General features: G+C 39.6%; 1 pseudogene; it reads left to right on the top strand.

The window, feature by feature from the left end:
• Window positions 1-1,620: 1,620 nt before the first annotated feature.
• On the top strand, window positions 1,621-3,518 carry LOC129024966 (eukaryotic translation initiation factor 4B-like; annotated as a pseudogene).
• Window positions 3,519-8,762: the final 5,244 nt, after the last annotated feature.

Genomic DNA, 8,762 nt, shown 5'->3' with positions numbered 1-8,762 from the left:
ACGAGATACTCAATGTAATGTTATAATGAACAGGTACAAAATCTCTTTCTTCTTTAAACTAGGGGGTTCTCCACATGTTTTTAAAGAGAATGCTTACTTTGTAATTTTTTTCATAATCTGGAAATCACTTTGGATAGAGTGGAAAAAAGGCAGGAATATATCAACAGAAGCTTGCAGAGACTTTGAAGGGTACCTCTGTGCACTCTTTCACTTTCCTTTCTGAGAAACCAAGAAACACTATTTACAATGGTGATTGGGATTTGGAAACCCAAGTATATAGCTAGTGAACCTCAAATCTAGCTGAGAAGTAGAATAATTCTATGATACATCCCTGATTGTACATTTGAATATTGATTCAATGTTTACCTTGAAACTTTAACCAATCAGACATTTTTTAGGAGAAAACTAAATTATGATCAATATCTTATACTGGGTCTTAGCTCTGATGTATGATTTGTCTTTCTGAAGAAATCTGTATATTGATTTTCAGGCATATTCTTCTGAGGTTAGAAAATTACTTGTGGCCAGGTGCAGTGGCTCATGCCTGTTATCCCAGCAGTTTGGGAGGCCAAGGCAGGAGGATTGCTTAAGTTCAGGAGTTTGAGACCAGCCTGAGCACAACAAAATGCTGTCTCTACTAAAAACACAAAAATTAGCTGGTCATGGTGGTGTGCATGTGTAGTCCCAGCTACCCAGGAGGCTCAGGTGGGAGGATTGCTTGAGCCCAGGGAGGTAAAGGCTGCGGTGAGCTGTGATTGTGCCACTGCACTCCAGCCTGGATGACAGAGTGAGACCCTATTGGGAAGGGAAGGAAAGGGAAGGGGAGGGGAGGGGAGGGAAGGGAAGAAGGGGAGGGAAGGGAAGAAGGGGAGGGAAGGGAAGAAGGGGAGGGAAGGGAAGAAGGGGAGGGAAGGGAAGAAGGGAAGGGAAGGGAAGGGAAGAAGGGAAGGGGGGAAGGGAAGAAGGGAAGGGAAGGAAGGGAAAAAGGGAAGGGAAGAGAAAAAGGGAAGAGAAGAGAAAAAAGGAAGGGAAGGGTTCTTGTTAGTCCAAAGTATAATATTATAATATTATAGTGAGGGGAACAAAACATAATTAAGGAAACATTTCCCCTGTACTTGCACTCCCACATATTATCATTGTTTCTCATATACCACAGATGCACTCTTTGACAATATATTTGGTATTTGTTCTTTTGCAATCTTCTAAAAATGAAAGCCAGGCATTGGTAGTGTAAAATCCCCCCCTCCCCATCTTATATCTGAAATTAACTCTGTAAGTCGGGTGAAACCTCCTGCTTGGCACAAAACTATAGGAAGAAGAAAAACAGTCTTCATTTCCTGAAACTAGGATGTTGTGGGTGCTTCAGCAGAAATACTACTAAATTGGAGCCACAAAGTCACTATTGTCAGCAAACCTCTACCCATGAAAACCTTGAGTAGCATGTGGAGGAAGGGAGTCTGCCTGAATTTCACCTTCATCAGCAGTGCTTACATTTGTCTGTTTATATGCTTTATCATTTTATATTTGTGTTATTCCCTGCTACTGACCCTCATTTATTGCCCAACCCCAGTGAGAAAAGCTTCCTGAGAAACACACCCAAAACTCTTTCCCTCTCCCAACATGGTGGCCTCAGCAAAAAAGAAGAAGAAGGAGAAGTCTCTCTCTAACATACTTTCTGGCTGAGGATGGGAGGATTGGTGGAGGAGGTGCTTCACCTATGTTTCCAAACCAGTCCCCTGGGCTGATGAAACAGATGACCTGGAAGGAGATGTTTCAACAACTTGGTACAGTAATGATGATGATGTGTATAGGGCGCCTCCAGTTGACCGTTCCATCCTTCCCACTGCTCCACAGGCTGCTCGGGAACCCAATATCGACCGTCTTCCCAAATCACCCTACACTGCTTTTCTAGGGAACCTATCCTATGATATGACAGAAGAGTCAATTAAGGAACTCTTTTGAGGATTAAATATCAGTGCAGTGCGTTTGCCATGTGAACCCAGCAATCCAGAGAGGTTGAAAGGTTTTGATTATGCTGAAATTGAGGACCTAGATTCCCTGCTCAGTTCCATGAGTCTCAATGAAGAGTCTCTAGGTAACAGGAAAATTCAAGTGGACGTTGCTGAACAAGCACAGGGGAAAGACAGGGAGGATCGTTCTTTTGGCCATGATAGAAATCAGGATTCTGACAAAACAGATACAGACTGGAGGGCTCATCCTGCCACAGACAGCTTTGATGACTAAGAGATGATGATAGCTTTGGAGACAAGTATCGAGATAGTTATGATTCAGACCGGTATCATGATGGGTATCAGGATGGGTATTGGGATGGCCCACACTGGGATATGGATTGATGTGGCAGCCGGGATCGCTATGATGACCGAGGCAGCAGAGACTATGAGAGACGCTATGATTCCCGGATAGGCAGTGGCAGAAGGGCATTTGCCAGTGGGTGCCACAGGGATGATGACTATAGAGGAGGCGGGACTGGCTATGAAGACCAATAAGACAGACAGGATGATCGGTCATGGAGCTCCAGAGATGATTACTCTCGGGATGATTATATGGGTGATGATAGAGGTCCCTCCCAAAGACCCAAACTGAATCTAAAGCCTCGGAGTGCTCCTAAGGAAGATGATTCCTCTGCTAGTACCTCCCAGTCCAGTAGAGGTGCTTCTATCTTTGGAGGGGCAAAGCCCGTTGACACAGCTGCTAGAGAAAGAGAAGTAGAAGAACAGCTACAGAAGGAACACGAGAAGTTGCAGCATCAGCTGGATGAGCCAAAACTAGAACGACAGCCTCGGGAGAGACACCCAAGCTGACAAAGTGAAGAAACTCAGGAACGGGAACAGTTGAGGACAGGAAGTGAGTCATTGCAGACTGGGACCTCCGCCACATCCGGCAGAAATGCACGAAGGAGAGTGAGTGAGAAGTCACTAGAAAATTAAACACTCAATAAGGAGGAAGACTGTCAGTCTCCAACTTCTAAACCTCCCAAACCTGATCAGCCCCTAAAGGTAATGCCAGCCCCTCCACCAAAGGAGAATGGTTGGGTGAAGTGAAGTTGTAACCCTCCTGCTCGATCTCAGAGCTCAGACACACAGCAGCAATCCCCTACAATTGTTAGGGTAAAGTAGCTCCAGCTCAACCATCTGAGTAAGGACTAGCAAGGAAAGACGAAAATGAAGTAGATGGGATGAATATCCCAAAAGGCCAAACTGGGAACTCTAGCCATGGTCCAGAAGAGGGAGGGAACAAAGACCACTGGAAGGAGTCAGATAGGAAAGATGACAAAAAGGATAAAGACTCCAGATCTGCACCTGAGCCAAAGAAACCTGAGGAAAATCCAGCTTCCAAGTTCAGTTCTGCAAGGAAGTATGCTGCTCTCTCCTTTGATGGTGAAGATGAAAATGAGGGAGAAGATTAAGCCAAAGAGACCTCAACATCCTGTGCTTTCTCCTGGTTTCTCTCCACCCTGGAACATTCGAGAGCAAATCAAACCTCTATCCAGACAAGACAAAATAAAACTCACCGTCTCCTGGAGACCTTTCTTACCTTATTTTTTTTTTTAAAGGAAATTCTTTTGCATGCTGCTGCAGCCTTTAAAGTACTGAAGTAACTGGAGAATCACCAATATAGCCAGAGAGAAAGAGACTAGAGATTTTTAGTGGAAAAGTTGTGGTGCATTATGTCACCATGCAGTTGCCAGTGTGATTAGTGCCTAGGGACCTCAATTTAGCAGAAATGGTAAAGACAGTGATACAACGTTTGGAATCTGGTTGGGCAGTAGGGGAGGGAGGTATAAGGAAAAGTGTGAGATTTCTACTGTTTCATTTTTATCCTATTGTGGCATATATGAATTCTCAAACATTATCTGAATAAATTTTCCATTCTTGGAAGGGTAGATGTAGCCTCAAGTTGTTTTAGTCTCCAGCAGGCTGCCAGCAGCTCCTCCTATTTAATCCTGACTTTGGAGGCCAGCCTAGGGGGAATTCCCTCATTTTTTTTTTGTTTGTTTGTTTTTACCACCCAGGAGTTGGGAGTGAGTCTATAGGCCATAACGAATAGGACTGCATTCGACCAAAATAAATGGGAAAATCGTGGTTTGAAAAGAAGCTTTTGGGAGGTGATGAGTCATTTTGCACCAGGTAATAGGGGAAAATTGTGTGACCTCCAGCAAACACATGAATGGTTATTTCCTGGAGCCAGAAGCACTTGGGGTTCATAGTAATTCCAAATGTTTTGTGTGTCCTGGTTTTCCCTTTCTAAACACTCTGCTTTTTGAAAGTTCAAATATATCTACATTCTGTTGAAACCTTGAAACTTTAAAAATTTAGACTCTTGTCATTATCTTAAGTTCTTCATGCGACTCTTAACCTCCCAAAAAGCAGTCTCTAAGTCACAGAGATGATCTCTTGGGCATTGTCTCTCTCAGCCATGGAGAGCTGTGAAAGGAAGAATCTCTGCTTTTCTCAAGCAAATCGGTTTCTTGCCTTTTGGTTCTCACACCCTGCCTGCTCCTGATGCTTTGACCCCTTTTATAGATCAGAGTGCTCTAGAATAACGGATGGTCTTGGGTGGTGAATAAAGGTGGATAAATAGGGACAGGGACAGTTAAATTGGGAGCCTTTCTTACAACCTTGTTGGGTTTTTTTTTTCCCCCAAGTTTCCTTCTCCACTGAAATGCCACACCAATGCTTGTTGGATTTATGAGGTGGTCAGACTAATGTGTTGTTTTTTCTTTTTCTTTTTCTTTTTTTTTTAAGCTTCCCTTGAGAGAATAAATGATAATGGAGAGAACTATTTAACAAGGTCCTGGTTTCTCTTGCAACACAGTAGCTAAACTTGCCTGCTTTTATGTGAATTTTTGTAGGGATCAGCTTGGTAGACAGTATCACCAGAGAAATGACATCTTGATCTTGGTTTACAAGCCCTTCTCCCATCAGTCCTAGATTAGGCCCTGTTCAGCCATGCAGGGGTGTTGGTTTATGCATGCTTCAGCAGTGGGCATAATGAATATAATTTACCCAGCGCACAAAGGTGTGTACCAAGTGAATTTAAATAATTGGTGTGGATTGGCTAGTAGCTAAGAAGTGGGCTTTTAAAGATATACTGAAGGTTGGAAGGTTTTTAAAAGAAAAGGAACATTGATTTTAGATAATGAAAATCTAGAATTTGCCATCTTCATGTCTACTCTCCTTCCAAATAGTTGTATCCAAAACTGTTTTTCCCTCTCCCCTACCTTGCCTGCCTGTTAAAAAAAAAATGGGGATTAATTAATGGACTGCTCCTGAATACATGCAAAATTTGTAGAAAAATATCTTCTATGAAAATAATTAGTAATCTGTAGACTTATTACCTGGGAGATGCCTTGAGATGTAAAATCCCATCTTTTGTGTTGTGGGTTTTTTGTTTTCTCCAAATAAATATGATCTTTAAAGTTCAAAAGAGAGAGAGAGAGAAATAAAGAAAGAAAGAAACAAACAAACAAACAAACACACCCAAAAGGGGGCTATGTGAGCTTCCTTAGCCTAATGTCAAACTTAAGTGTGGACCAGCCCCTTGAACCTGTGCCAAAATGTACTACTTTAAGCAGCAAAATAATCATCACTCTTCAGGGCACTGAGTTGCCTCAGAAGGCAACTAGTTTGGGATGATTATTAGTTGGCCATCAAAGCTGAGTTCAAGTTCTACTAGACTGAGAAAGCTACAGGGAAGACCAAAGGCTCCTGACCTATTAGAATTTACTGGCATTTTGAGCTCTTGAAATCAGGTTAAATAATAGTTGATAATAATACCACAAATGGTCCTCACAGCACCTCCTTTTAATAATGAATGGTACTATAAAATGAAGTCAAGATCTATATCACTGGGTAAGGTAAAATATGCAAATTTTTTACACTCTGACAATTGACATAAGTCCCACTCCCCAAGTCTTGTGGCTCTCATCTACTGATGAGATTCAGACTGAGTGCTGTTCACTAGGAGGAATACAGTCATTTCAAAGCCTAGGTTGCATATATATAGAATCCCATAGATAGAAGGACCCTAGAGGTCATTTGGACTAGCCAGTTACGTTGTTGGAATATCTCGCATTTCATTTCTGATTAGGGACAGTGAAGTGATTTATCATCTTTACCTGGCACCACATAGGCAAAAAGGCATCTTATGGGCTGAAAATTTTTCCAGGTTGAAGAGTGCTTCCTATTCAGGATTCCTAGGGAACAGAGTAATCTGGTTTTGCCTTCATCCTTCTTTTCTGGACCTCTTCTGTTTGAAAACTCTGGTATTTTACTCTACTGTGGTCCACTCTGGCTAAACTATAACAAGTTAATTACATACTGAAATCTTCTGAATAGCAGTAAGCTTTATAGTCTGGAAGTGAAATATCTATAACTGGAAAATACTATATGGTTTGTGTTTTCTTGGTCAAGGACCTGCCATAATCTAAGAAATTTATTGTCTGTGGTATTTTCTCAAAGATTGTCTCCTGGCTTCTAGATTACCATTTTTTCAATTCACCTTCATCCTGCTGGCAGCAGTGCTTGATTCCCCACCCCTCTGCTTTTCATTTACAGGATGAGATGCACAGGCTCTGTATTGGAAGCTAATCTGGCAGAGCTAGTCATTGCTATCTAGGAAGAAAGTGAATTATGACTCTTACCATGTCAGTGAGGTAAGCTTATTTTTGAGACTTTACTGTACTTGTTTGTATTATTCCAAAAGAAGAATGGTATATGACCACTGACACTGAGGATATTATTCATCCTGGAATTCAAGAATACTCGAATTCTTATCTTGGCTTTTCTACTGATTTCATGTATATGGTGTTTCTGTCTCGGCTTTCTGAACTAAAATGGAAGAAGTTATTATATCCCTCTTTCCCATAGTAATATCACAATTTATTTGTTATGTGGTGTTTTCCTTTGCTCCACTTAAAATTTGCCAATATGAAATTAGCCATTGTGTAGAATTGTAATGCTTTTGTTAATAGTTCTTCATATATCCAAAGTTCCTCTTCTTGTATTATCCCTCAATATTGTGTACAAAGCCTTTTCTCCCTAAGTAACCTAAGGCTTAGAATTTAAGTTGTGGTATTTAGAGGATTTTGTTTATAATTCTTTCTCTTTTTTTTTCTTTTTAGCCAGTCAGTTCTGAACTTCCAAGTTTGATGACAAAGGAAGCTGAAACTTTACTCAATATGAATGTCATGACAGAAATAGATGTGTAAGATCCATTTTTCTACTTTTCTTTATTGCTTTTTTTATATATCACCTAGTTGTAAGGCCCTGTATTGTACCTGTACAGTGAAGATTGAGGTAATAGCAGGTTATTCATCGGATAACTTTTCAGTTAAGTGAATGGAATGCCATCCATATCTTCTTATTGTTTTACTCATGCTTTTTCTCCTCTGCCTTAATATTGACTAATTAAAGTCTAGTCTCAATTAGTAAAAATTTTTGTCAATATTTAATTGTTTTGCTATGCATACAAGATATGTCAGAGACCTGTTTGGTGAAGTAGAAATTCTTTGTTCACACATTTGCAAATGGCTACTGATGAAGTAGTTAACATATTCTTTTCTTAAGTAAACTGTTGTTTTTTTGGCAGTTGCTTTCTTTATAAACTATACAAAGATGAATCTTATTCTGTCTCTGACTATAAGATCACAAACTGGAATATATGACTGATTCACTGGGCTTTTACTTTAGTTACTGTGTTGAATAAGAGAACTTTCTTAAAACATGTGGCCAAGGAGACTATAGAGAGTACTTAAGGAAATATTTTAAGGGACTTGTCAGTCAAAAAAATATGAATGGATTAATCATTAGCATTACCACATTATTCATCTGCTTTATTTTCTCTAATATTACTTTATATCCTAGGGTATCTTTTTATATCATAATTTTTACCATCTTTTTATACCATAATTTTATGGCTATGGGTAACATTTAAATGAAAATATTTGATAAATGGAGAATCTGTACATTTTAGACTGTGACATGGATAAGTGTCTAAACATTAAATGTACTACTGTCTAAATATTGGATAGGTAACCAAATTTTAGCCATATGAATAAATCATGCATTATGACTGGACTGAGTCAGATAGTAAATAGCCATAATTATGACTGGAAATTGTAAGAGGATCAAAAAGAATAGGGCATCGCTTTGTAAAATTGTCTTTATTAAGCTCTTCTTCAACCTCCTGAAATAGAAAGGAACCCTAATTCCTAGCAGATAATTGTCTTTAATACTGTTCTTACAAATCTCTTTCTTAGCTTAGCGAAGTACTATTATTGGTGTTGCTATTTTAAGACAAAGAATAAAACCCTTCTACTTCCCCACAACTGTTTTCTCTGGTTATGAAAGATCTCCAGATGGAATCTTTTTTTTTTTTTTTTTTTTGTCATTGACCAATAAGTAATGGGACTAGACCCTGATAGGCATTGATTCTTGTTAAATTGTTTAGCCAAGATGACTTGAAAGAAGTGTTCTTTTCTTTCTGCCAGACAGACTAGGCATGTTTGATGAGTCACATCATTCAGATTAAAACAGTTGTGTTTAAATCCAATATTTACTGCATTTGCTTCAGTCTTGGCAGAAAATATTGGTCAATATTAGTTCAAGCTAAATGACAACTGGATCCATATTGTACAGTTGGCTCTCGCTGTACTATTAATTGATTTTTTGCCCCTTGTCTAAAGATCAGTTAGCAAAGACAACTACACACTGTACAAAATTTTAAAAAGTATAAACATT

This window comes from Pongo pygmaeus, chromosome X (genome assembly GCF_028885625.2).
Source record: "Pongo pygmaeus isolate AG05252 chromosome X, NHGRI_mPonPyg2-v2.0_pri, whole genome shotgun sequence".
NCBI classification, from domain to species: Eukaryota; Metazoa; Chordata; class Mammalia; order Primates; family Hominidae; genus Pongo; species Pongo pygmaeus.
Note: the sequence above shows the minus strand (reverse complement) of the source record. Positions and strands in the feature narration are given on the sequence as shown.